The following is a 6,000-nucleotide window of genomic DNA, read 5'->3' on the forward strand; positions in this document are numbered from 1 at the left end:
AGTCATAAAAACACGCGAGCTCGTTATTGAAAAAGCAAGTTCATTTCAATAATTTAATAATCAGACTGGAGCTGTAAGGAAACGAAAAGTTAGGTTACGGGCAGGACCGAGTATTTTGTTACATTTAATAACAAGTAACAAGTAACAGATTAATATAGGCAATATATAGGCAAATATAGACAGCCCTGAAAGATCCATCTATATCTGATCTGCAGCGCACCAGACTGATTCGTGACAGTCTACTGCCTCCTGCCTGTAACATGGTAAAACATCTCAGCCTTGACACACCACCAGAGGTCTATATGAAACAACTTGACTCAGCCTATGGCACTGTGCAAGATGGAGATGAGTTATACGCCAAGTTCATGGACACCTTCCAGGACAGCGGAGAAAAGCCTTCGGCCTATTTGCAACGTCTGCAGGTGGTATTACAGCATGCAGCAAAAAGAGGGGGTGTTTTAGAGAAAGACATAGACAACTGATTGTTGAATCAATTCTGCAGGGGATGTTGGGATAACAATTTAATATCGGAACTCCAACTTAAGCAAAAGAAGCACAACCCCCCCAAATTTACTGAGCTTCTATTACTCCTTCGAACTGAAGAGGACAGAGAGGCAGCAAAGACATTAAGGATGAAACAGCATTTGGGACCGACAAAACAGAAAGCCACCACTAATGCCCAGTTTGCCAATACTGGAGAAGAAACTAACCTCTGTGCTGCGCTAACCACTCTGACTAAACGGCTCTCACAACAGATGGCAGCTATACAACAGCAGCTTTCAGCTTTGACAGCACAGCAGTGTAATGTCAAACCATCGGTTGCTGCCTGCCCAGCTCCAAAGCTCTATGGGCCAAAGGTTGGTAAGAATCCAAAACCTAGCGTCTCCAGCCCTAAACCAGGGTTTTGCTTCCGCTGTGGAGAAGATGGTCACATTAAGCCACAATGTGAAAATGCACCCAATTCAGCATTGGTAAGTGCCAAGCGGAAGCAATTTGACAGCAAACAAAAGTGGCAGAAGCAAAAGTCCTCTGCTTCTGAGGATTTAAACTAGTTCCAGTTCCTGTTGAGGGGCAAACAGGAGCTGAGCTGGACCAACCTTGTCCCGCTGAGAACAAAAAGCATGCCAAGTGTGCAAAGTCGCAGACAAAGATCCACACTAGATTACCACCAGGATTAGTTGGATCCAGATGTACAGCAGAAGTCAACATTGCAGGTTGCAACTGCCCGTGTCTACTGGATACTGGTTCCCAGGTTACCACAATTCCAGTTTCATTCTATAATGAGCATCTCTCCGATCAGCCAGTCCACCCATTGAATGAGCTTCTTCATGTGGAGGGGGCTGCTGGTCAATGTGTTCCATACCTTGGGTATGTTGAGGTTGCCATGACATTTCCAAAAGACTTTCTTGGGAGTGACTTCCCAGTTCAAACGCTTGCACTTGTTGTTCCTGATGTGAGACCTGATTATCCAACCTCAGTACTTGTTGGCATGAATACACTTGAAATTCTTTATGAACAATTCTCTTCTAGTAACTGTTCATCATTCCAGCCTACCTCTTACGGGTACAGAGCAGTTCTGCAAACTCTCCAAGTGACATACCAACAGAATTGGAATGATCATCTTGGTGTTGTGACGACCCTTAGTAAATCTCCTGTGCTAATTCCAGCTGGCTGCACAGTTGTGGTCGAGGGTTCTGCCAAGCTTCTCAGCCCAGCTAGTCAATGTGTTGTCATTCAGCACCCGGGTTCAGGCCTGCCGGGTGGTTTGTGTGTCAGTAATTGTCTAGTCGCTCTTAAAGGTGGTACACATACTCAGGTTCCAGTTGTTGTGTCAAACAGAACAGAGCAAGACATCTATATACCAGCTTTGAGTGTCATTGCAGAGCTGGGAGCCTATGACTGCATAGTCTCTGAGCACAGTGTGACCAACCCCCCAGATCGGGAGATGGTGTCAACACCACTCACTTTCAAATTTGGCGAGTCACCAATACCAGCAGAATGGAGAGAACGGATCACAACAAAACTAAATGCCATGTCTGAAGTTTTTTCACATCATGACTTGGATTTTGGTTGCACTAAGGAAGTGAAGCATCACATCAAGCTCCATGACAATACCCCTTTTAAACACAAAGCAAGACCTATTCATCCCCAGGACATAGAAGCTGTTCGTAAACATCTTCGAGAGCTTCTAGATACTGGTGTTATCAGGGAGTCGGAGTCATCATTTTCATCACCAATAGTGGTTGTCAAGAAGAAAAATGGAGACATTCGACTATGTATTGACTACCGCAAACTCAACCTGCAAACGATCAAGGATGTGTACGCATTGCCCAACTTGGAGGAATCGTTTACAGCACTCACTGGATCGAAATGGTTCTCTGTGCTTGATCTCAAATCTGGTTATTATCAGATAGAGATGGATGAAGCTGATAAAGCCAAAACCGCTTTTGTAACGCCAATTGGGTTTTGGGAGTTCAACCGAATGCCTCAAGGAGTTACTAATGCACCTTCAACGTTCCAAAGACTCATGGAGAAGTGCATGGGAGACTTGCACTTGAAAGAGGTCCTCGTGTTTTTGGATGATTTGATCATATTCTCCAACACTCTTGAGGAGCACGAAGACCGTTTGCTGAGGGTGTTGAATCGCTTGAGAGAATTTGGGTTAAAACTTTCTCCAGAAAAATGCAAATTCTTTCAGACATCCGTCCGATACTTGGGCCACATTGTTTCAGAAAATGGTGTTGAGACAGACCCAGAAAAGGTTGCCACCTTGAAATCCTGGCCAATTCCAACCAACCTGAAGACCTTGAAATCTTTTCTGGGATTCGCTGGCTACTATAGGCGTTTTATTAAGGGATATGCCATGATTGCCAAGCCACTCAACAACCTCACACGTGGATATCCATCCACACACAAAAGCTCCAAAAATGAGACTTCTAAGAGCTCACAGTTTGATCCCAAGCACTCCTTTGGTTCCAGGTGGAGTCCTGAATGTCAGTTGGCTTTTGATACCCTCATTGACAAACTTACCACTGCACCAGTTCTAGGTTTTGCTGATCCGGCACTGCCTTACATTCTCCACACAGATGCCAGCACCAACGGATTGGGCGCTGCCCTTTACCAAGAGCAAGAGGGGAGACTTAGGGTGATAGCCTATGCTAGTAGGGGGTTGTCATCCAGTGAAAGTCGTTACCCAGCTCACAAGCTTGAATTCTTGGCACTGAAGTGGAGCGTGACAGAAAAATTTCATGATTACTTGTACGGAGCAAGCTTTACAGTGGTCACGGATAACAACCCACTTACCTATATCTTGACATCAGCAAAGTTGGATGCTACCGGCCATCGTTGGCTGGCTGCTCTTTCTACATTCTCGTTCAAGATACAGTATCGAGCAGGCAAGCAAAACCTGGATGCAGATGCACTTTCCCGTCTGCCCCATGATGGTACTTCCTCTGGGGAACCTGCTCAAAAAGATGAGGAGCTAATTAATCAGTTTACTCAACAACGTCTCTCAAGCAGCAGTGATGGTGAAATATCAGCTGAAGTTGTCGATGCGATTTGCCAAAGTGGTGTTGTCAGGACCCAAGCTGAGAATAGTTTGGTTGAATCCCTGTCCATCAACACAGCAGTGCTTCCTGAGAATTACTCAGAAGATTCACATGGACTTCCTGTTATTTCCACCATATCCCATTCTGAGCTTTATGAAAAACAGAGAACTGATCCAACTCTTCAGGAGGTTATTCACCAGTTGGAGTCAGGAGAAAAAGTTCCTCTGACAGCCAGGAAAGAGCTTCCTGAAATTCCTCTTCTCCTTCGCGAACTGAACAAATTGGAGCTGATTGATGGTATCCTCTATAGGATAAGATATGAAAATGAACAACCATCATACCAACTGGTCCTTCCGACAGAACTGCGGCAAACTGTTCTCCACAGCCTCCACAATGATATGGGCCACCTGGGAGTGGAACGGACCCTTGACCTTGCCAGGACTCGGTTCTATTGGCCAAGAATGGCAGTGGATGTGGAAAATAAAGTAAAAACCTGTGGCCGGTGTATTCGCCGGAAAAGCTTGCCGGAGAGAGCTGCTCCTCTGGTTAACATTCGGACATCACGTCCGCTTGAACTCATTTGTATGGATTTCCTCAGTCTCGAGCCCGATACCAGCAACACCAAAGACATCCTGGTACTGACAGATCATTTTACCAAATATGCCCTTGCCATTCCAACACCAAACCAAAAGGCAAAAACTGTGGCTAACTGTCTTTGGGAAAACTTCATTGTTTATTATGGAATTCCAGAAAGACTCCATACAGATCAAGGGCCAGACTTTGAGTCGAAATTGATAAAGGAGTTATGCGCCCTGTTGGGAGTCCAAAAGTGTCACACAACACCGTACCATCCAAGAGGAAACCCAGTAGAGAGGTTTAATCGCACTCTACTGGCCATGTTGGGAACTCTTGAATTCAAACAGAAATCCAAATGGAAACAGTTTGTGAAACCACTTGTCCATGCCTACAACTGTACCAAAAATGAAGTCACTGGCTACACCCCATACGAACTAATGTTTGGACGTTGTCCTCGTCTCCCCATTGACCTCGCTTTTAATCTTCCTGTACGTGAGAAAGAACAACAGACACATTCACAGTATGTACAAGACTTAAAAGCTAGGTTGAAAGAAAGTTATCTGCTATCTTCAAAGAATGCTGCAAAGAACGCTGAGAGGAACAAGACTCGATTTGACCAACGTATTATACCGTCCAAGCTAGAAGTTGGAAGCAGAGTTTTGGTACGGAACATGAGGCTGAGGGGCAAACATAAACTTGCTGACAAATGGGAACCAGATGTCTTTGTAGTGCTGAAATGTGCCAAAGATCTCCCCGTCTACACTGTAAAACCAGAATGCAAAGACGGCCCAATTCGCACATTGCACAGAGATCTCCTTCTTCCGTGTGGGTTTCTTCCTGCAACAGAGTCAGGACCATCAGATGAGACTATTCCAATCACACCCTCTTTAACTCGTCAACAGGCCAAGAAACAACAGGAATCTCCTGAGTACTATGTTGAAGAGAATGTATTTGAACCGACCTTTGTCCACCTTGCCCCGCTCCCAATGGAGTTTAGAGTGGAGAAGTCTCTCAACCCCCTACAGTCTTTTCCCAGTGGTGAGGAGGAAAGACTTCCTCCAACATCTACACCTGAAATGGAATCAGCTGGAGAAGCTTTGTCAGGATCCCAGAGGGAAGACCCATTGGAGTTTGACGCTGATGAGACATCGGGGGAAGATTTGCTTGAAATCTTACCCGAACCCATTCTTGAAACCGTGTCTACAGACTTGTCCGATCCTGGAGTCTCTGACAACTTAGCGGCCGAGCCTAGTCCTGTGACATTACCAACTCTTAATTGCTCAGATTCGGTTATTGACCCCCCTCTGAGGCGGTCAACGCGTCACAGATCACCACCTAGGCGACTTCAGTATGCCCGCTTAGGCAATCCATTGATATCAGTTGTTCAGTCTCTGTTACATAGTCTGTCAGATGCTTTGACCACCGCAACCACCAATTCTAACCCTTCAGTCGTACATATTGTGTAGTGTTGTCATGCAACGGGACGTGCATGTATTCAAGGGGGGAGGGTGTAACCCAGAGTAATTTCCTGCACTTATTTCCTGCCATTGAACGCATCACAAATGCATGACTCCAACCACATGACTTTGCTCAGCCAATCGAATGGCATGTAGGTCATAGTAAGCCTGTCCCGGCTTCCTCCCGTCAGATGCGTGGAGGCAAGCCAGGTGACAGAGCTGTTGCAGGTGTGTATTGGCAAACATTTGCTTTTCCCGTTTTAATGCATTTTCTTAACACCAACTAACTTATGCAACTTAGATGCTGATTACTGTGAGCCAGAGCCATAATGTTGTTGTGCACTGAACAGAACGGAATTGGTGAGTTTGAACTTTTAATTGACTGTTTGTATTGCTACCAGCTGACCCTAATCGGCTGC

The sequence above is a fragment of the Aulonocara sp. 'chitande type north' Nkhata Bay genome, linkage group LG2, assembly GCF_057382095.1.
Source record: "Aulonocara sp. 'chitande type north' Nkhata Bay isolate Kocher_YH1m ecotype deep benthic linkage group LG2, A_spYH_male_GT1.1, whole genome shotgun sequence".
NCBI classification, from domain to species: Eukaryota; Metazoa; Chordata; class Actinopteri; order Cichliformes; family Cichlidae; genus Aulonocara; species Aulonocara sp. 'chitande type north' Nkhata Bay.